Source organism: Oncorhynchus tshawytscha, linkage group LG28, assembly GCF_018296145.1.
Source record: "Oncorhynchus tshawytscha isolate Ot180627B linkage group LG28, Otsh_v2.0, whole genome shotgun sequence".
Taxonomy (NCBI): domain Eukaryota; kingdom Metazoa; phylum Chordata; class Actinopteri; order Salmoniformes; family Salmonidae; genus Oncorhynchus; species Oncorhynchus tshawytscha.
The window spans coordinates 29,418,024-29,444,621 of record NC_056456.1 but is presented as its reverse complement, the minus strand read 5'-3'; the positions used below and the strand labels follow the sequence as shown (position 1 = coordinate 29,444,621).

Genomic DNA, 26,598 nt, shown 5'->3' with positions numbered 1-26,598 from the left:
AATAGGAAACCGATTTTAGCAGGTGAGTCTTGTCTTTATGGCGCACGCAATCAATGAATTCGTACTAAAACTGATATTTATTATTCATTTTTGAAGTTACAAGCCTGAAACTTTGAACATAGACTGCTGACACCCGGTGGAAGCCATAGGAATTGCATACAGGGAGCTAATTTTCAAGATGACCTTATACTTGCCATTCTAAGAGGATGGTCTCTCCAAATAAAAATCTGATTCGTTTTTCTTTGGATTTCTCCTACCATATCTATTGTGTTATATTCTCCTACATTATTTTAACATTTCTTCAAACTTCTAAGTGTTTTCTTTCTAATTGTACCAATTATATGCATATCCTGGCTTCAGGGCATGAGCAACAGGCAGTTTACTTTGGGCATGTCATTGAGGCATAAATTGAGAAAAAAGGGGCCTAGCCCTACTGGCTAATTCTTGGTTTCTGTTTGGAACAGGTCTCCTTTAGGCTAACAAGGCTGAGATCTTCCAGGGGCTGACTGTGGACCAGGGATTATACACATCCAAGGACTTCTTGCCACTTGTGGCCAAGGCGAGTAAAGCCAGTACGTTCTAAAGGAAATTATATTTATTATATCAGAATGAAATACACTTGTCCTTCGTACCATAGGGTTGTATCAAATAAATAAAATAAAAGGCTTGACTGACAATGTCATAGTGGTATCGACTGCAAAGAGGCAAAATCTCTCACATCGAAAATGTCAGTCATTTGAGGAATAATACATCTTCAGACAGCAAACTCAAGCACCACCCTGAAGTATAGTATTGCTGATTATAATATATATTTTTGACAGCCTTATTCTTAAATGGATAATAACAAAGTGAAAACAGGTTTTTATAAATGCTTGCACATTTATTAAAAATAAAAACAGAAATACCTTATTTACGGCCTCCCGGGTGCTGCAGTGGTCTAGGGCACAGCATCACAGTGCTAGCTGTGCCCTATAGAGACTCTGGGTTTGCGCCCAGGCTCTGTAGTAGCCGGCCGTGTCCGTGGGGCGTCGTCCGGGTTAGGGAGGGTTTGGCCGGTAGGGATATCCTTGTCTCATCGCGCACTAGCGACTCCTATTTATTTACATAAATATTCAGACCCTTTGTTATGAGACTCAAAATTCAGCTCAGGTGCATTCTGTTTCCATTGATCATATTTGAGATGTTTCTACCACTTGATTGGAGTCCACCTGTATTAAATTGATTGGACATGATTTGGAAAGTGATTGTCCATAGAGCTCCGAGACAGGATTGTGTCAAGGAAGGGTCACAAAAAATGTCTGCAGCATTGAAGGTTCCCAAGAACACAGTGGCATCTTAAATGGAAGAAGTTTGGAACCACCAAGACTCTTCCTAGAGCTGGCTGCCTGGCCAAACTGAGCAATCAAAGGGGAGAAGGGCTTTGGTCAGGGAGGTGACCAAGATCCTGTTTGTCAATCTGACAGAGCTCCAGAGTTACTCTGTGGAGATGGGAGAACCTTCGAGAAGGACAACCATTTCTGCAGCACTCTACCAATCAGGCCTTTATGGTAGAGTGGCCAGACAGAAGCCACTCCTCTGTAAAAGGCATGTGACAGCCAGCTTGGAGTTTGCCAAAAGGCACCTAAAGGATTCTCAGATCATGAGAACCAAGATTCCCTGGTCTGATGAAACCAATATTGAACACTTTGGCCTGAAGGCCAAACGTCATGGCTGGAGGAAACCTGGCACCATCCCTACTGTGAAGCAGGGTGGTGGCAGTATCATGCTGTGGGGATGTTTTTCTGTGGCAGGGACTGGGAAACTAGTCAGGATAAAGGGAAAGATGAATGGAGAAAAGTACAGAGAGATCCTTGATGAAAACCTGCTCCAGGCTAAGGACCTCAGACTGGGGCGAAGGTTCACCTTCCAACAGGACAACGACCCTAAGCAAGACAACGCAGGAGGGGCTTCGGGACAAGTCTCTGAATGTCCTTGAGTGGCCCAGCCAGAGTTGTTGGGCTCAACCAACTCTATAAGGCCATAAGCAAAGAAGAAAATGCTCAACCAGAAGCGCCGTTCCTAGTGGCCGGGGACTTTAATGCAGGCAAACTTAAATCAGATTTACCAAATTTTTACCAGCATGTCACAACCAGGGGAAAAAATATCTTAGACCACTTTTACTCCATACCGAGATGCATTCAAAGCTCTCCTCCACCCTCCATTTGGCAAATCTAACTATAATTCCATCCTCTTGATTCCTGCTTACAAGAAAAAACTAAAGCAGGAAGTACCAGTGACTCGCTCAATACAGAAGTGGTCAGATGACGCGGATGATACACTACAGGACTGTTTTGCTAGCACAGACTAGAATATGTGTAACGGATCTCGTTGGTGGTAGAAAAAGTAGACCAAGGCGCAGTGTGAAAGTGTTCATGATTTTAATTCAAAAAACACTCAAACAAAATAACAAAATCGAAAACAAAAATGCACAGTTCTGTCAGGCAACAGTATCTAAACAGAAAACAAGATCCCACAAACTCAGGTGGAAAACAGGCTGCCTAAGTATGATTCCCAATCAGAGACATCGATAGGCAGCTGCCTCTGATTGGGAACTACACTCGGCCAAAAACAAAGAAACAGAAAACATAGAATTTCCCACCCGAGTCACACCCTGACCTAACCAAACCTAGAGAATAATAAGGATCTCTAAGGTCAGGGCGTGACAATATGTTCCGGGATTCATCCAATAACATTGAGGAATACACTACCTCAGGTATCGGCTTCATCAATAAGTGCATCGATGATGTCGTCCCCACAGTGACTGTACGTACATATCCCAACCAGAAGCCATGGATTACAGGCAACATCCGCATCAAGCTAAAGGCTAGAGCTGCCGCTTTCAAGGAGAGGGAGACTAATTCGGACGCTTATAAGAAATCAGACGAACCAACAAACAAGCAAAGTGTCAATACAGGATTAAGATTGAATCCTACTACACCAGCTCTGATGCTTGTCGTATGTGGCAGGGCTTGAAAATGATTGCGGACTACAAAGGGAACCCCAGATGTGAGCTGCCCGGTGACGCGAGCCTACCAGACGAGATAAAGGCCTTTTATGCTCGCTGCGAGGCAAGCAACACTGAACCATGCATGAGAGCCCCAACTGTTCTGGATGACTGTGTGATAACGCTCTTGGTAGCCGATGTGAACAAAACCTTTAACCAGGTCAACATTCACAAAGCCTCAAAAGGCCAGATGAATTACCAGGACGTGTACTCAAAGCATGCGCAGACCAACTGTCAAGTGTCTTCACTGACATTTTCAACCTCTTCCTGACCGAGTCTGTAATATCTACATGTTTCAAGCAGACCACCATAGTCCCTGTGCCCAAGGAAGCGAAGGTAACCTGCCTAAATGATTACCGCCCCGTGGCACTCACGTTGGTAGCCATGAAGTGCTTTGAAAGGCTGGTCATGGCTCATATCAACAGCATCCTCCCAGGCACCCTAGACCCACTCCAATTCGCATACCGCCCTAACAGATCCACAGATGACGCAATCTCATTCGCACTCCACACCAACCTTTGTCACCTGGACAAAAGGAACACCTATGTGAGAATGCTGTTCATCAACTACAGCTCAGCGTTCAACACCTGGACTTTGTGACGGGCCGCACCCAGGTGGTAAGTGTAGGCAACAACACGCCGCAACGCTGATCCTTAACACTGGGACCCCTCAGGGGTGTGTACTTAGTCCCCTCCTGTATTCCCTGGTCACCTATGACTGTGTGGCCAAACACGACTCCAACACCATCAATACGTTTGCTGATGATACAACGGTGGTAGGCCTGATCACGACCACGATGAGACGGCCTATAGGGAGGAGGTCAGAGAACTGGCAGTGTGGTTCCAGGACAACAACCTCTCCCTCAATGTGGGCAAGACAAAGGAGCTGATCGTGGACTACAGGAAAAGGTGGGCCGAACAGGCCCCCATTAACATCGACGGGAATGTAGTGGAGCAGGTTGAGAGTTTCAAGTTCCTTGGTGTCCACATCACCGACGAACTATCATGGTCCAAACATATCAAGACAGTCATGAAGAGGGCACAACAAAACCTTTTCCCCCTCAGGAGACTGAAAAGATTTGGCATGGGCCCCCAGATCCTCAAAAGGTTCTACAGCTGTACCATCGAGAGCATCCTGACCGGTTGCATCACCTCCATGGTATGGCAACTGCTCGGCATCTGACCGTAAGGCACTACAGAGGGTAGTGCGAACAGCCCAGCACATCACTGGGGCCAAGCTTCCTGCCATCCAGGAACTATATAATAGGCAGCGTCAGAGGAAAGCCCATGATATTGTCAGAGACTCCAGTCAGCCAAGTTATAGACTGTTTTCTCTGCTACCGCACGGCAAGCGGTACTGGAGCGCCAAGTCTAGGACCAAAAGGCTCCTCAATAGCTTCTACCACCAAGCCATTAGACTGCTGAACAATTCATTAAAATCCCCACCGGGAAATTTACATTGACAACCCCTCTCTTGTACACTGCTGCTACTCGCTGTTTGTTTGTTACCAATGCATAGTCACTTCGCCCCCACCTACATGTACACATTACCTCAACTAGCCTGTACCCCCACACACTGACTCGGTACCGGTGCCCCCTGTATATAGCCTAGTTATTGTTATTCTTATTGTGTTACTTTTTATTATTACTTTTTATTTTAGGCTACTTGGTAAAAATGTTCTCCTTCTTGAACTGCACTGTTGGTTAAGGGCTTGCAAGTAAGTATTTCACGGTAAAGGCTACACATGTTATAGTCGGCGATTGTGGCAAATAAAGTTCCATTTGATTTGACTCAAGGCTGTAATCGCTGCCAAAGGTGCCTCATCAAAGTACTGAGCAAAGGGGCCGAAAATACTTATGTAAATGTGATATTTCCGTTTTTTAAACTCTTTAATACCTTTGCAAACATTTCTTAAAACCTGTTTTTGCTTTGTCATTATAGGGTATTGTGTGTAGATTTAAGGCTGCAATGTAACAAAGTGTGGAAAAAGTCAAGGGGTCTAAATCATTTCCGAATGCACTGTAAGAGCAGGGCAAATCCTCACATTGTCTCTCTCTCTCCATGCCTTCCTCCCCCATTCTTGCTTCCTCAGGCATGTGTAGCTGTAAGTCTCAGCTGCCTGAGCTCCATGGTGTGGTCATCATGCTGGGTGCCGGTGACACAGCGTTTGACTGTGCCATAAAGCTAGAGCCTCTCAGAGTATGGCTCTTAACATTGGCTTTAAAGTTCCTTCAGAAGATGCTCTTTTGACCACAGTATTGATTATGTCCTCCTACTCTGAGATACTTTTTGAATACGGGCCTTGGGCAGAATTATAGCTGAACTTGTATTTTTGCAAAATTTTTATATTTGAAATCAATTCATGAGTTATACATACGGATCTTATGTTTGAATAGAACCTGACCATGCTCAATTACTCATAAAACTGTTTCTGACCATGACCCAGTAGCTATGAACATACTGATCTTTACAGCCGCTATTCCAACAGCCCTGTAGCCTCTGTATGCAGCTAGCTGACTGCTTTTGACACAATTAATTTCTGGTGGCTCTTCTTACATTTGTTATTCATATAGATTTGCTAGGTAGCTGAAGGTGGCTTTCGTCTTGGCTATAAACTCATGGCCATTCACATTGTCCTTTTGTCTTTTCTGTGAAAGAGTAAGAAAGAAGTTATTGCACTGTAAAAATGTCTTCAGTTTTTATTTATCGAGTCATGTGTGGGGTGTGGAGGGGAGATGCTGCACATGCAAAATAAAGTTGTAGTTTTGTCTGAATTCAATCAGTAGCACACAATCTCAATTTCTGTGTGTGTGTGTGTGTGTGTGTGTGTGTGTGTGTGTGTGTGTGTGTGTGTGTGTGTGCGCACGCGTGTGTCTTTGGTTTTTGTGGTGTGTAAATTATTTTATTACTGCCTGGTCAAAAATGACCCCAAGACTATCTTTGTACCCTGGTGGTGTACAGCTTTCATGGAGATATGAACAAAGGCAAAATTTCCTTTATCTAGTGTTGGGGTCATTCTAGGAAAAGTCATCAGATTTCAAGTTGGAAAAATATAATTTAGTTTTTTTTGTATGCTGTTAAACATAGTGGCAGGTCTTTCTTGACCGTTACGACAATACAAGGGTTTAAAAAAAACTTTGAGTTTCAAAAACATATCTATACAGGCCTCAAACACACATTACAGAAATAACATGAATACACATTGCCTCTTTTCTGTAGGTTTTTATGTCATTTTTTTAATGGTCAAGGTTTTTAAATCATGCATGTCAGTAAGGTGAATATACTGCATAAGACCAGGGCTTTGCACTAATGTGAATTCAGACAATATGCTTAACAGAGGCAGGGGGGACCACGGCCATTATAACAGCCTGTCTGTCCCCCTACTGAGCACTGCCGTGGACAGCCACGGTAATTAGTCCTCTGTCGTTGAATGGTTTTAGGCTTCTGGAAATCATAAAGTTTGATCATCAATTCAAAGAAAAGCATAGCAGGGAAATGGGAAAAAGATGTGAAAATGGGCTCCATATCATAGTACAGTGCCTTCAGAAAGTATTCACACCCTAGACTTATTCCTTATTTTGTTGTGTTACAGCCTGCATTCAAAATGGATTGCAGTATTTTTTTCTCACACATTCACACACAATACCCCAAAACCACAAAGTGAAATGTTTGCTAATTTAATGAAAATGAAATACAGAAATATCTAATTTACATAAGTATTCACACCCCTGAGTCAATGCATTTTAGAATCCCCTTTGGCAGCAATTACAGCTGTGCGTCTTTCTTGGTAAGTCTCTAAGAGCTTTGTACACCTGGATTGTACAATATTTGCACATTATTCTTTTTCAAGCTCTGTCAAGTTGTTTGTTGATCATTGCTAGGCAGTCATTTTCAAGTATTTCCATTGATGTTCATGCCAGTTAAAGTCAAAACTGTCTCTAGGCCAGTCAGAAACATTCACTGTCATCTTGGTAAGCAACTCCAGAGTATATTTTGACTGTTCAGGTTATTCTCCTGCTGAAAGGTGAATTTGTCTCGCAGGGTCTGTTGGAATGCAGACTGAACCAGGTTTTCTAGGATTTTGCCTAAACAACTCCTAAGACCTTGGTGACGACAAGCATACCCATAACATGATGCAGCTACCACCATGCTTGAAAATATGTTGTGTTGGATTTGCCCCAAACATAAAGCTTTGTATTCAGGACATAAAGTTCATATCTTTGCCACATTATTTGCAGTTTTACTTTAGTGGATGCATGTTTTGGAATATTTTTATTCTGTACAAGCTTTCTTCATTTCACTCTGTAATTTTGATTATTATTGTAACGGTTCTCTTGTGGTGAAGGAGAGGAGGACCAAAACGCAGCGTGGTGGTTATTCATGTTTCTTTAATGAAGACGCTATACATGAATAAACTAACGAAAACAATAAACGTGAGAACTCAAAACAGCCCTATCTGGTGCAAAACACAAAGACAGGAACAATCACCCACAAACACACAGTGAAACCCAGGCTACCTAAATATGGTTCCCAATCAGAGACAATGACTAACACCTGCCTCTGATTGAGAACCATATCAGGCCAGACATAGAAATAGACAAATAAGACATCCAACATAGAATGCCCACTCAGATCACACCCTGACCAACCATAACATAGAAACATACAAAGCAAACTATGGTCAGGGTGTGACAATTATTGTGGAGTAACTACAATGTTGTTGATCTATCCTCAGTTTTCTCCTATCACAGGAGAAATCACTATCACTGCTCGACTGAGTGACCTTACAGATAATTCTATGTGTGGGGTACAGAGATGAGGTAGTCATTCAGAATTTATGTTAAACACTATTATGGCCCACAGAGTGAGTCAATGCAACTTAGCATGTGACTCCTGAACTTATTTAGACTTGCCGTAACAAAGGGGTTGAATACTTATACTTATCGAGACATTTCAACTTTTCAAAAATGTGTAAAAACATAATTTCACTTTGATATTATGGGGTAATGTGTGTAGGCCAGTGACACACAATCTCAATTTAATGAATTTTAAATTCAGGCTGTAACGCAACATTTTGGGGAAGAAGTCAAGGGATGTGAATACTTTCTGAAGGCACTGTAAATAGCCCAATGATACTCCAGTCAAATGAACTCGTGGATACCATTTTTATGTCTCTGTGTCTAGTATGGAGGAAGTTAGAGAGAGTTTTGGGAGCCAATGCTAACTAGCATTAGCGCAATGACTGGAAGTCTATCTCTATCTACTAGCATGCCAGTGAACATCCATAGACTTCCAGTCATTGAGCTAATGCTAGTTAGCATTGGCTCGCAACCTAACTAAAAGTAACATTGTATAATCATCCACACAACTGGAAAGTTTTAGTGTGTTCTGGAAACATATATTTTCTGATATCCCCACAATGTTCCCACCAGACTGTTCCCACAACCTAATGAAACATTCTGGTAACTTTTAAAAAAACAGACAAAATGAGTTCTGGGTACGCTCTTGAAACATCAGGCAAATGTTTTATACAAACATTGTTTAACCATTGTCGTGGAGGATCGTTACAAAATATAACACTTACAAGAACTTGTGAATTCAATATAGGCTTTTAATACAAACATATCAGAAGCCTAGATGGTCCGCGGAACACACACTTTTCCAGAGCCCTGGCTCTGATTTATACACATACAACGTATGAGTCCATCCCACATGCAAATTAAGTTACTTCCCTCAGTCCGTCTGCCACCATTATCTTTCAATCTGTGCTTCCTGCTTGTTCACGCCCAATAACGCCATATCTGCTTTCAGTCAAGTTATAATGGTGACAGGACCTCTTCATTTCCCCAAAATAATACATGCCCATCTTATCCTATGGGCCCCTTAAGTTCAGCTTGTCCTTATTAGGACTAGTAGACTATGTGTCTCTTCTCTTCATGTCCTAAAAATATATGCCCTATGTCTATAGTCCATCAGTTGGTCATTTGGCTGACCCCCTCCTTTGTATGTCCCTCTCTGACCTTGGTATGTCCAGCTGTCCTATGCTCTCATGGCCTTACTTTGGCTTCCTGTCCTATACAATAGACAATGCATTTTACCAGAATGGCAAATGCACTCTAAGTGTATCTTTCTCTTGTGGTACAGTATTATGTTTATCCCTATATGTACATCTCGCTCCCACACCATCAGCATGACTGGACAGTTATTGTGTTATGAGAACATTTGCCGCAACCTAACGAATGTTCTGGGAACTTTCACAGAATCAATTTTAGTTTGCTAGGAAATATTACTGGTACATTGTGTTATTACATTACCTGGAAACCTTATGAGAACTTTTGGGGAATGATCTGTGGGAGTTGTTACAGATGTTGTGCACAACATTTTAATGAATGTTAGGAGAACATTCCAAGGATATTTCAACTGAAAAAAATCTTTCCAAAAAAGTTTTTTTTAAATCAAAAATATTGTGTTTTTATTTTGGGGGGATTATTGTCCTAATGTGTGAGAGAACCCTGACTAGAACTTAATGGGAATCAGGGACAACGATAAACAGCTGCCTCTGATTGAGAACCATATCAGGCCAAACACAGAAATAGAAAAAACATAGAAACACAAACATAGACTGTCCACCACAACTCAAGCCCTGACCATACTAAATAAAGACAAAACAAAGGAAATAAAGTTCAAAACGTGACAATAACTACATAATTGGCAGAGAATTGGCAGAATGTTGATTATCAGATCCTACATTATGTTAAGTTACGTTATGTTACAATACAGCTCCACTTTATGTGTGGTCTAATCAAGATTTTTCAGTCACCCTTGTCATGTTCCGGACACCCCTGCACTTAACGGATCATACAGTAACATGCCAGGCATTTCATTCAAATCCACAATGAGACCCTGCATTCAGCTGATATCTGTCCCCTGAAGCAACCATGGTCTTGTAATTGTTAGCTACAGTGTTAATGCCCCAGTAAAGAGCCTGCCAGGACAGGGAACATATTGATCTCCCTACAATCTATTCTCCATACTTTCCTTTCCCTGCCTGACACATACCTGGAAACACTGTATGAGATTTCCTTCACAAGAATCCATAGAGAAATAGAGCATTCAGAGGCAGCAATTTCTCCATTTCTGGAGGGCCAGTGAATGTACATGCCTTGCTATTGCAGACAGCTTTTGGCTTCTATCAATGTAATTGTCTGCATTATTTCCAATCCCCCATATATGTTTGGGTACATATGTTTAATTCATTTTCCTTCTATATTATTTTCTCCTAACGCTATCATCCCTCCCATAATGGACAACAATACTTGGGCTTATACATACTATACTGAACAAGTGTTGGTCCCATGTTTTATGAGCTGAAATAAAAGTTTATCTTATTTATCTCACATTTTTAGCACAAATTTGTTTACATTCCTGTTGTTGAGCATTTCTCCTTTGCTAAGAAATCCATCGACCTGACAGGTGAGGCATATAAAGAAGCTGATTACACCGCATAATATTTACACAGGTGCACCTTGTTCTGGGGACAATAAAAGGCCACTCTAAAATGCCACAGACAATTGTGCAATTGGCATGCTGACTGCAGGAAAGTCCACAAGAGTTGTTGCCAGAGAATGTATTGTTAATTTCTCTACAATAAGCCGCCTCCAACATCAGAGAATTTGGCAGGACGTCCAACAGGCCTGACAACTGCAGACCACGTGTAAAAGCGCCAGTCCAGGACCTCCACATCGGGATCATCTGAGACTAGCAACCCAGACAGCTGATGAGACTGAGGAGTATTTCTGCCTGTAATAAAGCCCTTTTGGCTGCGCCTGGCTCCCAAGTGGTTGGACCTATGCCCTCCCAGGCTCGCCCATGGATGCGCCCCTGCGCAGTTATGTGAAATCCATAGATTAGGGCCTAGGGAATTTATTTAACTTGCCTGATTTCTTTATATGAACTGTAACTCAGTAAAATCATTGAAATTGTTGCATGTTGCATTTATATTTTTGTATATATACAGTTTACGGACACAATATATTTTTAATTAGTTCATTTATATTTTGTTTGTCCCACCCTTGAGCTCCACTCAACACTTCCCATCTCTGAACACCATCCAGTTTGGATTTCTATTAACCATATATTTTTCAACTATGCTTTGATGTTTCACAAAAGTCCTGAATCTTTCTATTCTCATAGTTTCTATAGATTGTAAATTAACAATAAAATGTTTTCCAATTCACCAGCAGTGCTATTTGCAGAGTTAGCTCCAGATAAATGTTGGAATTCTTTAGCTATTCCTGAACCTGCGACTAAAACCAAGATACATATAGAAGTACCAAAACAAGTGATATAACGATCCTGTCTCTTCACATCAAAATCTGCAGAGCTGGGATGGTTGTATCCCCCATATATATAACACTCTATTGGTTCGCAAGAATATTATATAATAATTTATATTGAAAAACTCAACGTTTTGAATCCGCCGTCGTTTTGTGTATCAGTTTCTAAACCATGTGCAGTGTAATCGGTACATCAAAAATCTCTTCCCAACTATTTTGCAACCTGTAAGGCTGTAATTATTTTGTTCTTAAATGAAACTGGTATACTTTTAAATTCATCACAATTTTCTTTCACCACTTTTGGTCTTTAATGCAGGGCCGACAGGCAAGTTCATTACCTTCTCCCACCTCCACTTGCCTCTTCCATTGTTGCGGTAATGCTGCAATTAGTTGGTTATAATATTGAATAGAGCAGACATGTCCATATATTTCTGTCAGCTGCATGTGTGAAATAACTCCACCAGTCCTATGTATGATATAATTTACAAAGATTTTACCGTTTTTAAAACGTTTTTTAAAATGAATTGGTATATTTGAGTTGAACCATAATATTTGTTGTAATATTTGTTCTGTCTTTTCTGGTGGATTAAACTGGATAGCAACCTTCTACAGCTTGTTTTAAAAATAGTGATATTAGGTAATGTAATTAGGTTATTAGGTTATGTAATCTGAATAAAGGGAAAGAGGCCATTCTTGAACATGGGGTGAGTCGTTCTTACTAATCTACTAGAGAACCAGTTCGCATTTAAGTATAGTTTTTGTGTGACTGAAGCCTTTAGTGAGAGGTCTAATGCTTTAATATTTAATAACTGTCTCCACTTTCCACTTCTGTGAGTTTCAACACAAAATCAGGGTACAGTCAAAGAAGAGGAATAATACAAAGAGAAAGGGATACGATAGTGGCAGATAGTAGATAAATACCCCTCTATTCTTACCTACAGTTGAAGTCGGAAGTTTACATACACTTAGGTTGGAGTCATTAAAACCAGTTTTTCAACCACTCCACAAATGTCTTGTTAATTAACAAACTATAGTTTTGGCAAGTCGGTTAGGACATCTACTTTGTGCATGACACAAGTAATTTTTCCAACAACTGTTTACAGACAGATTATTTCACTTATCACTGTATCACAATTCCAGTGGGTCAGAAGTTTACATACACAAAGTTGACTGTGCCTTTAAACAGCCTGGAAAATTCCAGAAAATGCTATCATGGCTTTAGAAGCGTCTGATAGATCAATTGACATTATTTTAGTCAATTGGAGGTGTACCTGTGGATGTATTTCAAGGCCAACCTTCAAACTCAGTGCCTTTTTGCTTGACATCATGGGAAAATCAAAAGAAATCAGCCAAGACCTCAGAAAAAAAAATTGTAGACCTCCACAAGTCTGGTTCATCCTTGGGAGAAATTTCCAAATGCCTGAAGGTATCACTTTCATCTGTACAAACAATAGTACGCAAGTATAAACACCATGGGACCATGCAGCCGTCATACCGCTCAGGAAGGAGACGCGTTCTGTCTCCTAGAGATGAACGTACTTTGGTGCGAAAAGTGCAAATCAATCCCAGAACAACAGCAAAGGATCTTGTGAAGATGCTGGAGGAAACAGGTACAAAAGTATATATATCCACAGTAAAATGAGTCCTATATCGACATAACCTGAAAGGCTGCTCAGCAAGGAAGAAGCCACTGCTCCAAAACGCCGTAAAAAAGCCAGACTACAATTTGCAACTGCACATGGGGACAAAGATCGTACTTTTTGTAGAAATGTCCTCTGGTCTGATGAAACAAAAATAGAACTGTTTGGCCATAATGACCATCGTTATGTTTGGAGGAAAAATGGGGAGGCTTGCAAGCCGAGAACACCATCCCAACCGTGAAGCACAGGGGTAGCAGCATCAGGTTGTGGGGGTGCTTTGCTGCGGGAGGGACTGGTGCACTACACAAAATAGATGGCTTCATGAGGAAGTAAAATTATGTGGATATATTGAAGCAACATCTCAAGACATCAGTCAGGAAGTTAAAGCTTGGTCGCAAATGGGTCTTCCAAATGGACAATGACCCCAAGCATACTTCCAAAGTTGTGGCAAAATGCCTTAAGGACAACAAAGTCAAGGTATTGGAGTGGCCATCACAAACCCTGACCTCAATCCCATAGAAAATTTGTGGGCAGCACTGAAAAAGCATGTGGGATCAAGGAGGCCTACAAACCTGACTCAGTTACACCAGCTCTGTCAAGAGGAATGGGCCATAATTCACCCAACATATTGTGGGAAGCTTGTGGAAGGCTACCCAAAACGTTTTACCCAAGTTAAACAATTTAAAGGCAATGCTACCAAATACTAATTGAGTGTATGTAAATTTCTGACCCACTGGGAATGTGATGAAAGAAAGAAAAGCTGAATGAAATCGTTCTCTCTACTATTATTCCGACATTTCACATTCTTAAAATAAAGTGGTGATCCTAACTGACCTAAGACAGGGAATTCTTACTAGGATTAAATGTCAGGAATTGTGGAAAACCTGAGTTTAAATGTATTTGGTTAAGGTATATGTAAACTTCCGACTTCAACTGTAGCTAGTAGCTGTACAGCATGAATCACCCATTGACTTCAGCAGCTTACAGAGGAGACAGCCAGGGACAGCAGTTGGGTAGAAAAAGGCTGAGATCGCCAGAAAATAGGCCTTGCAATCTGCAGGGGGTGTGGCACTGTGTTTCAAGAACATTATTAGATGATGATGCAACAGGCAGACGACTGGTCCTTTTTACTGCTGAGGCGGCCATCGTCGTGTCGATGAAGCATTTTCTCTCTGTGTTCGCTGTCGCTCATAAAGACAAATGGACATTCCAGGAAAGTGTGTGTTTCATAAGAGTGGATTCGTCTTAAATAGACTGGTCAAATATTGTGTTTGTGTGTGAGTGTGCATGCCTCCATCCATGTCTGTATGTCTACGTGTGTGTGTGTAGTCTTGGTGCATGCGTGACTGAGGCCCACATGACAGCATGGATTCCTCTCACTAATGGAGCTCAGCAATCAGCATCTGCCAGTGGAGTTTTCTCCAGAGAGATAGAGATAAAGTGGGGATCTGTGGAAGAAGTGATGTTATTTAAGGAGATCTCAGATCTCAGTGTGTGTGTGTGTGTGTGTGTGTGTGTGTGTGTGTGTGTGTGTGTGTGTGTGTGTGTGTGTGTGTGTGTGTGTGTGTGTGTCAGGCAGTGAGAGAAGCTGTGTGCTCCTGCGGTTATAGGAGGAAAATTCTGAGAGAAAAGACAAACGCAGCAGGGCTCAGTGGTATCACTAAGGTCTGGGGTTCTTTGAGAGGATATGGCAGAGACCACAGTAACAGGGTTTTTCCATCTTTGATTAATATCAAGTTCAAGTATATCTAGTATACCCCCTGTAATGTCTTATACGGTACAACAATGCATTGTTCTGCTCCTGTATTACAATAACACAACCTCAGTCTGCTGACCTCTCTGTCTATTGTAATAATGTGCGGCAGGGTAGCCTAGTGGTTAGAGTGTTGGACTAGTAACCGGAATGTTGCAAGTTCAAATCCCCGAGCTGACAAGGTACAAATCTGTTGTTCTGCCCCTGAAAAGTTAACCCACTGTTCCTAGGCCGTCATTGAAAATAAGAATTTGTGCTTAACTGACTTGCCTAGTTAAATTAAATTAAATGTCATATTAACCATGTTTATTATGTCTTGTTGTGAACAATCCAGAAGGCCATGGTTCCCATCAAGCTGAACCACTGGGGCACCCTGAGACCATGCAGATCAGTGAGCCCTGGGTTTTTGCCGGCAAAGACATCGCAGACTTGGCAAGCAGGCCTCCTGGCACATCCACCAGTACCTCCATGTAACCTCTGAATCAGACATCCATGTCATCGGTTACTACCTTGCTCAGGGGCAGAATGACAGATTTTTACCTTATCAGCTCAAGGATTTGATCCAGCAACCTTTCAGGCTACCTGCCGCCCCAAAAGTTGTCCCAGCCCAGCTCAAACAATCGACAATTCATGGTCTTTCAATTTTGAATATAATTAGTTGAATTGAGCAGGTAAGTGCTAAGCTGCTGATGATGTTGATGTTGATGATTATGATAATGCATTCATAAAACACATTGTAACTACATATCCCTCCATAGCCAGGCAGTGGAAAGTACAACTGCGCCGCCTCTGTTCAACTGTGCCATCGACACATTGGACATCAGTGTGAAGATGTGTGGCATCACATTCACAAACCACTTCAGCCTGGCCAGCACTCCCCCACCACTAGCACGGCCATGATCCACAGCGCTTGCCAACAGGGATGGGACAAACGAAGAGACACACACAGACGCCTGCACACGCGCACATACGCACACACCGACGCCTTTGATATTGCTGTTAAGCTTAGATACAGTAATGTGCTTTACTATAAATGTGTGTGTGTGTGTGTGTGTGTGTGTGTGTGTGTGTGTGTGTGTGTGTGTGTGTGTGTGTGTGTGTGTGTGTGTGTGTGTGTGTGTGTGTGTGTGTGTGCATGCATGCGTACAGCGGTGCGTGCGAGCATGTGTGTAAGTGTTTCAGGGTGTTACAGCAACGTTGAGTATCTCCCTTCTGAACAGACTGTTCCGTGTCTCTGTGTCCTGTCTTTGAGCCTCTCTAACCTTGGCCAAGTCTTTGATAAGTCATAACGCGGGACATTAAAGCAGCCCCCATCCACAGACAACTGGCATTAATAAAGCCCTGATAACTCATAAAGGAAAGCAATAAAGCACTCCCCACATGCACATACACTCCCCGGTAATTAGCTTCATTCAGGTGGCAGAGACTCCAGCTAAACCAACACACTCCCACTAGAACAAGATGCATATGCCTTGTTAGCAATGTAACATTTGCTCTTGACAGGAGGATGGGAAAAGGAGAGAGAGAAGAGAGAGAGCAAAAGCCATGAGTTGTTTATTGAGCTTCAACAGAAAATCTTTGTTTTAATTTACTTTCTAATTCTGGTGATGGGGAAATGAATCAGTAACATCTGTTTGCTCTGTTCATTCTCACTGGCAGTCCTTGATTAGAGGATAACAGGAAGGAGCTGTGTAAGGCATCGCTATAAGAACAAGTAGGGTAGTGCATCCGGTTTGACGTGATTATTATTCGACCATGCTGGTCATTTATGAACATTTGAACATCTTGGCCATGTTCTGTTATAATCTCCACCCGGCACAGCCAGAAGAGGACTGGCCACCCCACATATGCTCTCTCTAATTCTCTCTTTCTTTCTCTCTCTCGGAGGACCTGAGCCCTAGGACCATGCCCCAGGACTACCTGACATGATGACTCCTTGCTGTCCCCAGTCCACCTGACCGTGCTGCTGCTCCAGTTTCAACTGTTCTGCCTTATTATTATACGACCATGCTGGTCATTTATGAACATTTGAACATCTTGGCCATGTTCTGTTAAAATCTCCACCCGGCACAGCCAGAAGAGGACTGGCCACCCCACATAGCCTGGTTCCTCTCTAGGTTTCTTCCTAGGTTTTGGCCTTTCTAGGGAGTTTTTCCTAGCCACCGTGCTTCTACACCTGCATTGCTTGCTGTTTGGGGTTTTAGGCTGGGTTTCTGTACAGCACTTTGACATATCCGCTGATGTACGAAGGGCTATATAAATAAATTTGATTTGATTTGATTTGATGAAATTTAGCCAACATCGAGTTAAAGTTTTCTTTGTTCAACTGCGGTGTAGAAATGATTCTCCCGTATAAAATTGGATGGAAATATGTAACTAGACGGTTGAGAATTTGTTAGAGTATTTGGCAAGGCCAAAATGTGCCCCTCTTTTTTTCCCATTTTCTGAACAGACCGGTTTTAAAAAATCAATTATGTCTAATTGGTGGAAGTCGGGCCAAGCTTTCAAATTAAATTAAGAAATTGGTTTCTGCCTGAAAAGTAATAAATAAGCACATTAATCTATTAATCTGAGTGACAGTTTTTCCAGAAACCCACTCCAGGAAGATGGTCCAACAACTAAGAGGAATTCATTAGGACTTTGGATTTATAAGTGTTTAATATACAGTATATACAGTACCAGTCAAAAGTTTGGACACACCTACTCATTCAAGGGTTTTTCTTAATTTTTAATATGTTTTACATTGCAGAATAATAATGAAGACATCAAAACTATGAAATAACACATATGGAATCATGAAGTAAACAAAAAACGTGTTAATAAAATAGAGATATATTCTAGATTTCAGATTCTTCAAAGTAGCCACCCTTTGCCTTGATGACAGCTTTGCACACTCTCGGCATTCTCTCAACCAGCTTCATGAGGTAGTCACCTGGAATGCATTTCAATTAACAGGTGTGCCTTGTTACAAGTTAATTAGTGGAATTTCTTTCCTTCTTAATGCGTTTGAGCCAATCAGTTGTGTTTGACAAGGTAGGGGTGGTATACAGAAGATAGCCCTTTTTGGTAAAAGACCAAGTCCATATTATGGAAAAACAGCTCAGTTAAAGTAAAGAGAAACGACAGTCCATCATTACTTTAAGACATGAAGGTCTGTCAATATGGAATATTTCAAGAACTTTGAAAGTTTCTTCAAGTGCAGTTGCAAAAACCATCAAGCGCTATGATGAAACTGGCTCTCATGAGGACCCCCAAAGAAAAGGAAGACCCAGAGTTACTTCTGCTGCAGAGGATAAGTTCATTAGAGTTACCAGCCTCAGAAATTGTAGCCCAAATAAATGCATCACAGAATTCAAGTAACAGACACATCTCAAAATCAACTATTCAGAGGAGACTGCGTGAATCAGGCCTTCATGTTTGAATTGGTGCAAAGAAACCACAACTAAAGGACACCAATAAGAAGAAGAGACTTGCTTGGGCCAAGACACACAAGCAGTGGACATTAAACCAGTGGAAATCTGTCCTTTGGTCTGATGTGTCCAAATTTGAGATTTTTGTTTCAACTGCCGTGTCTTTGTGAGACACAGAGTAGGTGAACGGATTATCTCCACATGTGTGATTCTCACGTGAAGCATGGAGGAGGAGGTGTGATGTTGTGGGGGTCCTTTCCTGGTGACACTGTCAGTGATTTATTTTGAATTCAAGGCACACTTAACCAGCATGTCTACCACAGCATTCTGCAGCAATAAGACCAATTGAGATGGTTTTGGGATGAGATGGACGGCAGAGGGAAGAAAAAAATATCATTAAAACAACAACAAAAAATGCAGCAAACAAGTGCTCAGCATATGTGGAAACTCCTTCAAGGCTATTGGAAAAGCATTCCATGTGAAGCTGGTTGAGAGAATGCAAGAGTGTGCAAAGCTGTCATCAAGGCAAAGGGTGGCTACTTTGAAGAGTATAAAATATAAAATATATCTTGATTTGTTTAACACTTTTTTTGGTTCTACATGATTTCGTATGTGTTATTTCATAGTTTTGATGTCTTCACTATTATTCTACAATGTAGAAAATAGTAAAAATAAAGAAAACCCTTGAATGAGTAGGTGTGTCCAAACCTTTGACTGGTACTGTATATTTAATACATATATTTGATATCCGGAGTGCTTATTACAGTTACAACTAGCCTGCCTCCATCCCTTTAAACACTTTTTAAAACTCCAGTCTGGGGATAGTTCACCCTCAAATCAAATCAATGTTTTTCGGGCAGTTTTTTATCACAAAGGTGGTCTTAAAAGTCAAGATGAGTCGACATTCCAAGGCATTTGCTGTGTAGATCCTGCTGTGCCTTAGTACCTAACTAACCTGTAAATGTCCTTTAGCATTTGAAACACCCTAATCACATTAAACTTACAGATGTATTGTCAACAAATACAAATACATTAAAACACGTTGGACTTGGTTTTCAAGTCTCTTTATGTTGTTTTGGCAAGAGTCAACCACTCAGTGACTCTTGCCACATATACAGTAGCATTGTGTCAGTTATTCTCACTCCCTACCACTCTTGCAACTGGTCGATGCTAGAGTCACGTGCCTTGTTATTCCCCAGTATCTCCTGCTTACCAGCAGCGTGCCTTGTTATTCCCCAGTATCTCCTGCTTACCAGCAACTTGCCTTGTTATTCCCCAGTATCTCTTGCTTACCAACAACGTGCCTTGTTATTCCCCAGTATCTCCTGCTTACCAGCAACGTGCCTTGTTATTCCCCAGTATCTCCTGCTTACCAACAATGTGCCTTGTTATTCCCCAGTATCTCCTGCTTACCAGCAATGTGCCTTGCTATTCCCCAGTATCTCCTGCTTACCAGCAACGTGCCTTGTTATTCCCCAGTATCTCCTGCTTACCAGCAACATGCCTTGTTATTCCCCAGTATCTCCTGCTTACCAACAATGTGCCTTGCTATTCCCCAGTATCTCCTGCTTACCAGCAACATGCCTTGCTATTCCCCAGTATCTCCTGCTTACCAGCAGTGCAGCAGCTCATTCCCAGCTCATATCGCAGTAAACAGAAGTCATATTGCTCTCTATTGTGTGCTTTGTGTGTCAAATTATTGCACTGAGCCTCTCCTGTCTCTCTCCCCAAGAAGGATAAAGAAGAACCTCAGTGTCAACAGCGCTCCTCTCTGCCGTCATTATACCCTGAACATGAGGGACTTTAATATCCTGTTCTCCCCTCGCCGCCAAGCTCTACCCCGATCACAACGCCCCAGCCGCTTCTCGTCGATAGCATTCAGGGCACACAGCGCGATTGTCACAGTGGATATGGAAATATCCCAATGCAGAGCGTGCCCGGAATAGCTAATTGCCGTATGGCACGATACAGTGGAGGCCTTTACGCTTAAACTTGCAGGCGGCACTTCCATTAATTATAATTAATGAACTACATTGCATATGTAAATGATTTTTTTCCTCTGATGAGGGTTGCTTCTACCAGGGGATGTTAATGAAGGACATTGGGATGAGATCAGAGCCCCTGGTAAACCTGTTGGTAAACCCTGTGTCTCAACCTCGTCTCCTTCAGCGACTGACATGACAGTCAGCAGTGACATGACGGTCCCAGGTAGATTAGTTCCAGCTGGTGATTCATGTGATGAGTTGGGATGAGGGTCCCAGGTAGATGAGTTCCAGCTGGTGATTAATGTGATGAGATGTGATGAGGGTCCCAGGTAGATGAGTTCCAGCTGGTGATTAATGTGATGAGATGTAATGAGATAGTCCCAGGTAGATTAGTTCCAGCTGGTGATTAATGTGATAAAATGGGATTAGACGGTCCCAGGTAGATTAGTTCCAGCTGGTGATTAATGTGATGAGATGTGATGAGACGGTCCCAGGTAGATTAGTTCCAGCTGGTGATTCATGTGTTGAGTTGGGATGAGAAGGTCCCAGGTAGATTAGTTCCATCTGGTGATTAATGTGATGAGATCTGATGAGACGATCCCAGGTAGATTAGTTCCAGCTGGTGATTAATCTGATGAGATCTGAGATCTGATTAGACGGTCCCAGGTAGATTAGTTCCAGCTGGTGATTAATGTGATAAGATGTGATGAGACGGTCCCAGGTAGATTAGCTGGGTCTGTACAGATCTGTATATGCATGGCTGGTGGAGCTGCTAAAACACACTGAGATCTGCAGATGAGATCCATGATGGATCGGACCCTCAGGGCCCAATTAGCCTTGTGTGTGTGTGTGTGTGTGTGTGTGTGTGTGTGTGTGTGTGTGTGTGTGTGTGTGTGTGTGTGTGTGTGTGTGTGTGTGTGTGTGTGTGTGTGTGTGTGTGTGTGTGTGTGTGTGTGTGTGTGTGTGTGTGTGTGTGTGTGTGTGATACTTACTGTTTACTGGACCATCACGCCACCCAAGGAGGGGTGCCTTGGCTTTCATCCAGAAGGTCTCACTAATCAAACTGAACTGGAGTCATGAGTGGCTTTCATCAACAGCATAAACAAGGACAGATAATGAATCATATTTTCTTTTGTTTCATGTGCGGGTGACTGGAGTACATGCAACATCCTTCTCACCAAGCAAATCACACACAAAAACACACACACACTCACTCTGTGCACTACACAACTCTCCCCTGAAATAAAGGACTGCAGCAGTAAAGTCAGATGTGTTTGATTAGAACATGGACTTACTGAAGACTGCATTCATAAATAAATAGTATACTCCCTCACACACGTGCAACAGGATAATGCAACAGGATAATGCACACTCACACACATAAAGAATCAACCTAAATGATCACAAGTAAGGATTAAGACGTTTACTCGAAACATTAACATTCCTAAAAGGCCATTTTGTAAATCCTAGTGCTTTGTGCTACATTGCCTCGTCCACCATTCTCCCCTCCATGCCTATGGGCTGTCATTACAGCGCAATTACGAATAGACGATCATTGGCATTTCATATTGGTGCCGTCAGACTGTCAACAGTGGTCAAAACCGGTGAAATGGGATGGGAAGGATGTTCCAGGCCATGAAACAGATGTGTATCCCCTACAGCTACATTATATTTAATCAGGCAAATCAACAAGGTGCCATTTCTGCCACACTGAGCTATAAGTGAAAATGGCCATAGGCTGGCAAGGACCCAGAGTATATATCACAGAGCCTGAGCTGTCAAAGCAGTCAGTACTGCAAAGATCAGAGAGATGTCAGCTAATTACCTACTAATTACACAGTAAATTGTCTAATTAAGCTAGATGGTTAATTAAGGGTAGGCCTAGAATAGCAGGCAGTGGTTGGTGGATGGGTTCATTCTCCTTGTTGGGTCTCTTTGGGTGGCTGCTAGATGGAATTGCTGGGTAACTGACACTGATAGGCATAAAAGACGGGAGTGAGTGTGAGATGCAATGCAGAGATATGGAGAGGCAGAGGATGACAGGACTGAGGTAGATGAATAGATAATAATTGTTGTTTGCATTCAAGTTTTTTTTTTGCAGAAAAAAATGTGTTTTTTTCGGCCCGCCTAAGTCTAAGCAGTAATAATAATATTTTTTGAGATGGAAAAAACCTTTCAGTGTTTTCTCAAATGACTAAACCAGATATAAAGTATGTAGAAATGATAATGGACTTATAAATCTTTGAGAACTAACATTCACCATGTCACGATCGTTTGTAGAAACGGACCAAGGTGCAGCAAATGTTGAGCTCCACATAATATTTATTTATAGTGAAACTTAGCAAAAACAATAAACTAACAACGAACCGTGACTACAGAGGTGCTACATACACCTACTCAAAATACAATATCCCACAAACACAGGTGGGAACAAACACTACTTAAAATATGATCCCCAATTAGTGACAACGATTACCAGCTGCCTCTAATTGGGAATCATACAAATCACCATCATAGAAACAGGAAAACTAGAACACCCACATAGAAAAAATAAACTAGAGTAACCCCCCCAGTCACCCACTGACCTACTCCACCATAGAAAATAAGGACCCATCTATGGTCAGGATATGACACACCACTATAAAAGCTAGACAGTCAGGGATAATCTAAAATTCCCAAAATGATGCATTCAGGAGAATTTCTGTCATGGCATGGGGCTCACACTGATTTTGTTATAATGTTTGAGTCACTGAGATAGCATAAACCATGGTAAATTGTGTAGAATACCGGAAAACAGCAAAACAAAAAGACTACGGCCAACAGGAGGGCCTCTAAAAATGTCCATGGTTACGCCCCCGCCACGCCCACCACTTAAACCCCATCTTGATTCAGAAAAAACACTGGCATTAACCAATGATATGAGATACTGGATGTAGATCTCATATGAGTTGCTACGAACAACAAGGGCGTGTCACACAGGCCGCCCTCAGAACATAGTAATAGTGGCTTAACTCCAAGTTCTGCACTTTGTGTGACATTTTACTTATTTGTCATAGTTGGCATGAACTCCCTCCCATTCTATGTAGCTAACTTGGGAATAAGCACATACTTTACGTTATGCCAGGATTGGCATCCCTGCCTAGTAGACAGATACAAATATCTTCCTCTCTTTCTCAAACCAATATGTATTCGTCGTACACCATTTCCAGCAGGTATAAAAAGTGCAGTGAAGTGCTTATGTGCTAGCTCCCTCAACAATGCATTACATCAGTCGATAACAATAATAACAATAAAAAGAGTCAAGTCAAAAATAACAAGTGGTAGAAGTAATGAAAGAGGTAGTAATAATGGAAAGGGAAAGGGTGATACCTAGTCAGTTGTCCAACTGAATGTATTCAACTGCGGTTCTGCCCCTGAACAAGGCAGTTAACCCACTGTTCCTAGGCCGTCATTGTAAATAAGAATTTGTTCTTAACTGGTTAAATAAAGGGTAAATAAATAAAAAATATTTTTTTAAATGTGTCTTCTGCATGTAACCCTACACCTCTGAATCAGAGAGCTGTGGGGGGGCTGCCTTAATCTACATCCTTGTCTTCGGTGCCCGTGGAACAGCGGTCTGTATTACACTGGATTTACAAATATAAAGTGGGTAGTGACTTGGTCACGCAGTGGAATAAATAGTATACAGTAGAACAACAGTGTGTGTGTGTGTGTGTGTGTGTGTGTGTGTGTGTGTGTGTGTGTGTGTGTGTGTGTGTGTGTGTGTGTGTGTGTGTGTGTTGTACCCCGCTCCACAAGGGGGCTAAAGGAGGCTTAGCCCCTCAGTAGAAACTTGTGCCCCGTCAGATTTTGTTTTATGTCCCTATATAAAAAATGTAAATGATTGAATGACAGGTTGACGCCTCCCAAAAAATATTTGTCTCCGCTGTGCTGTGTCAGCACGATGGACAAAGCGTGCACCAGTGTGTGTAGGGGGGCTATGGAAAGCCACTGGGGCAGTTAGGTATGACTCCTCTGGGTTTCAATAAAAAGCATCAAAAAAACGCTTCTCATCTCTGTGCTAGGCTAGGCTAACACTAACAGCATGATGCTGCCACCACAATGCTTCACCGTAGGGATGGTGTCTGGTTTCCTCCAGACGTGACGCTTGACATTCAGGCCAAAGAGTTCAATCTTGATTTCATCATACCAAAGAATCTTGTTTCTCATGGTCTGAGAGTCTTTAGGTACCTTTTGGAAAATTCCAAGTGGGCTGTCATGTGCCTTTTACTGAGGGGTGGCTTCCGCCTGGCCACTCTACCATAAGGGCCTGATTGGTGGAGTGCTGCAGGGAGGGTTGTCCTTCTGGAAGGTTCTCCCATCTCCACAGAGGAACTCTAGAGCTCTGTTAGAGTGACCATTGGGTTCTTGGTCACCTCCCTGACCAAGGCCCTTCTCCCCTGATTGCTCAGTTTGGCCAGGCAGCCAGCTCTAGAAAGAGTCTTGGTGGTTCCAAACTTCTTCTTCTTTGATGGAGGCCACTGTGTTTCTTGGGGCCTTCAATGTTGCAGATTTTTTTTGGTACCCTTACCCAGATCTTTGCCGTGACCCACTCCTGTCTCGGAGCTCTACGGACAATTTCTGACATGCTCTGTCAACTGTGGGACATTATATAGACAGGTGTGGGCCTTTCCAAATCATGTCCAATCAATTGAATTTACCACAGGTAGACCCCAATCAAGTTGTAGAAACATCTGAAGGATGATCAATGGAAAGAGGATGCACCTGAGCTCAATTTCAAGTCTCATAGCAAAGGGTCTGAATACTTATGTAAAAAGGTATTTCTGTTTTCACCTTGTCATATGATGGGGTATTGTGTGTACATTGATGAGGAAAACAATTAATTTAATCATTTTTAGAATAAGGATATAATGTAACAAAATGTAGAAAAGTCAAGGGGTCTGAATACTTTCCGAATGCACTGTACATAGGGCAGGAGTCTCTAAGGTGCATGGTAGAGTATCAGGTGGTAGCCGGCTAGTAACATTGACTAAAGTTCAGGTCAGGGTACTGGGCGGAGGCCAGCTAGTAGTGACTATTCAACAGTCTGATGGCCTGGAGATAGAAGCTGTTTCTCAGTCTCTCAGTCCCAGCTTTGATGCACCTCTCTACCTCTAACCCTATTACAGGGGCTGAGTCACTGGCTTACTGGTGCTCTTCCATGCCGTCCCTAGGAGGGGTGCGTCACTTGAGTGGGTTGAGTCGCTGACGTGGTCTTCCTGTCTGGGTTGCCGCCCCTCCTTGGGTTGTGCAGTGGCGGAGATCTTTATGGTCTATCCTCGGCCTTGTCTCAGGATGGTAAGTTGGTGGTTCAAGATATCCCTCTAGTGGTGTGGGGGCTGTGCTTTGGCAAAGTGGGTGGGGTTATATCATGCCTATTTGGCCCTGTCCGGGGGTATCATCGGATGGGGCCACAGAGTCTCCTGACCCCTCTTGTCTCATTCTCCAGTATTTATGCTGCAGTAGTTTATGTGTCGGGGGGCTAGGGCCAGTTTGTTATATCTGGAGTATTTCTCCTGTCTTATCCGGTGTCCTGTGTGAATTTAAGTATGCTCTCTCTAATTCTCTCTTTCTCTCTTTCTTTCTTTCTTTCTTTCTCTCTCTTGGAGGACCTGAGCACTAGGACCATGCCTCAGGACTACCTGGCATGACGACTCCTTGCTGTCCCTTGCTGTTCTGCCTGCGGCTATGGAAACCTGACCTGTTCACCGGACGTGCTACCTGTCCCAGACCTGCTGTTTTCAACTCTCTAGAGACAGCAGGAGCGGTAGAGATACTCTCAATGATCGGTTATGAAAAGCTAACTGACATTTACTCCTGAGGTGCTGACTTGTTGCACCCTTGACAACTATTGTGATTATTATTATTTGACCATGCTGGTCATTTATGATCATTTGAACATCTTGGCCATGTTCTGTTATAATCTCCACCTGGCACAGCCAGAAGAGGACTGGCCACCCCTCATAGCCTGGTTCCCCTCTAGGTTTATTCCTAGGTTTTGGCCTTTCTAGTGAGTTTTTCCTAGCCACCGTGCTTCTACACTTGCATTGCTTGATGTTTGCACCTTGAGATATCAGCTGATGTAAGAAGGGCTATATAAATATAATTTTGATTTGATTTTATGCACCTGTACTCTCTTCCCCTGTACTGTCTTCACTTTCAGGTTGTCAGTGATGTGCACGCTGAGGAAGTTTAAGCTTTTCCCCCTCTCCACTGCAGCCCTGTTGATGTGAATGGGGCATGGTCTCTCTGCTGTCTCATGAAGTCCACTATCAGCTCCTTCATATTGTTGACATTGAGGGAGAGGTTATTTTGAAAGCGGTCTCATCATTGTTGGTAGTCAGGCCTACCACTGTTGTGTCATCTGCAAACTTGATTAAGTTGGAGTCGTG

General features: G+C 42.4%; 1 pseudogene; it reads left to right on the top strand.

The window, feature by feature from the left end:
- LOC112226372 overlaps nt 1–26,598 on the top strand; it is a 161,029-nt pseudogene that overhangs the window by 62,087 nt on the left and 72,344 nt on the right.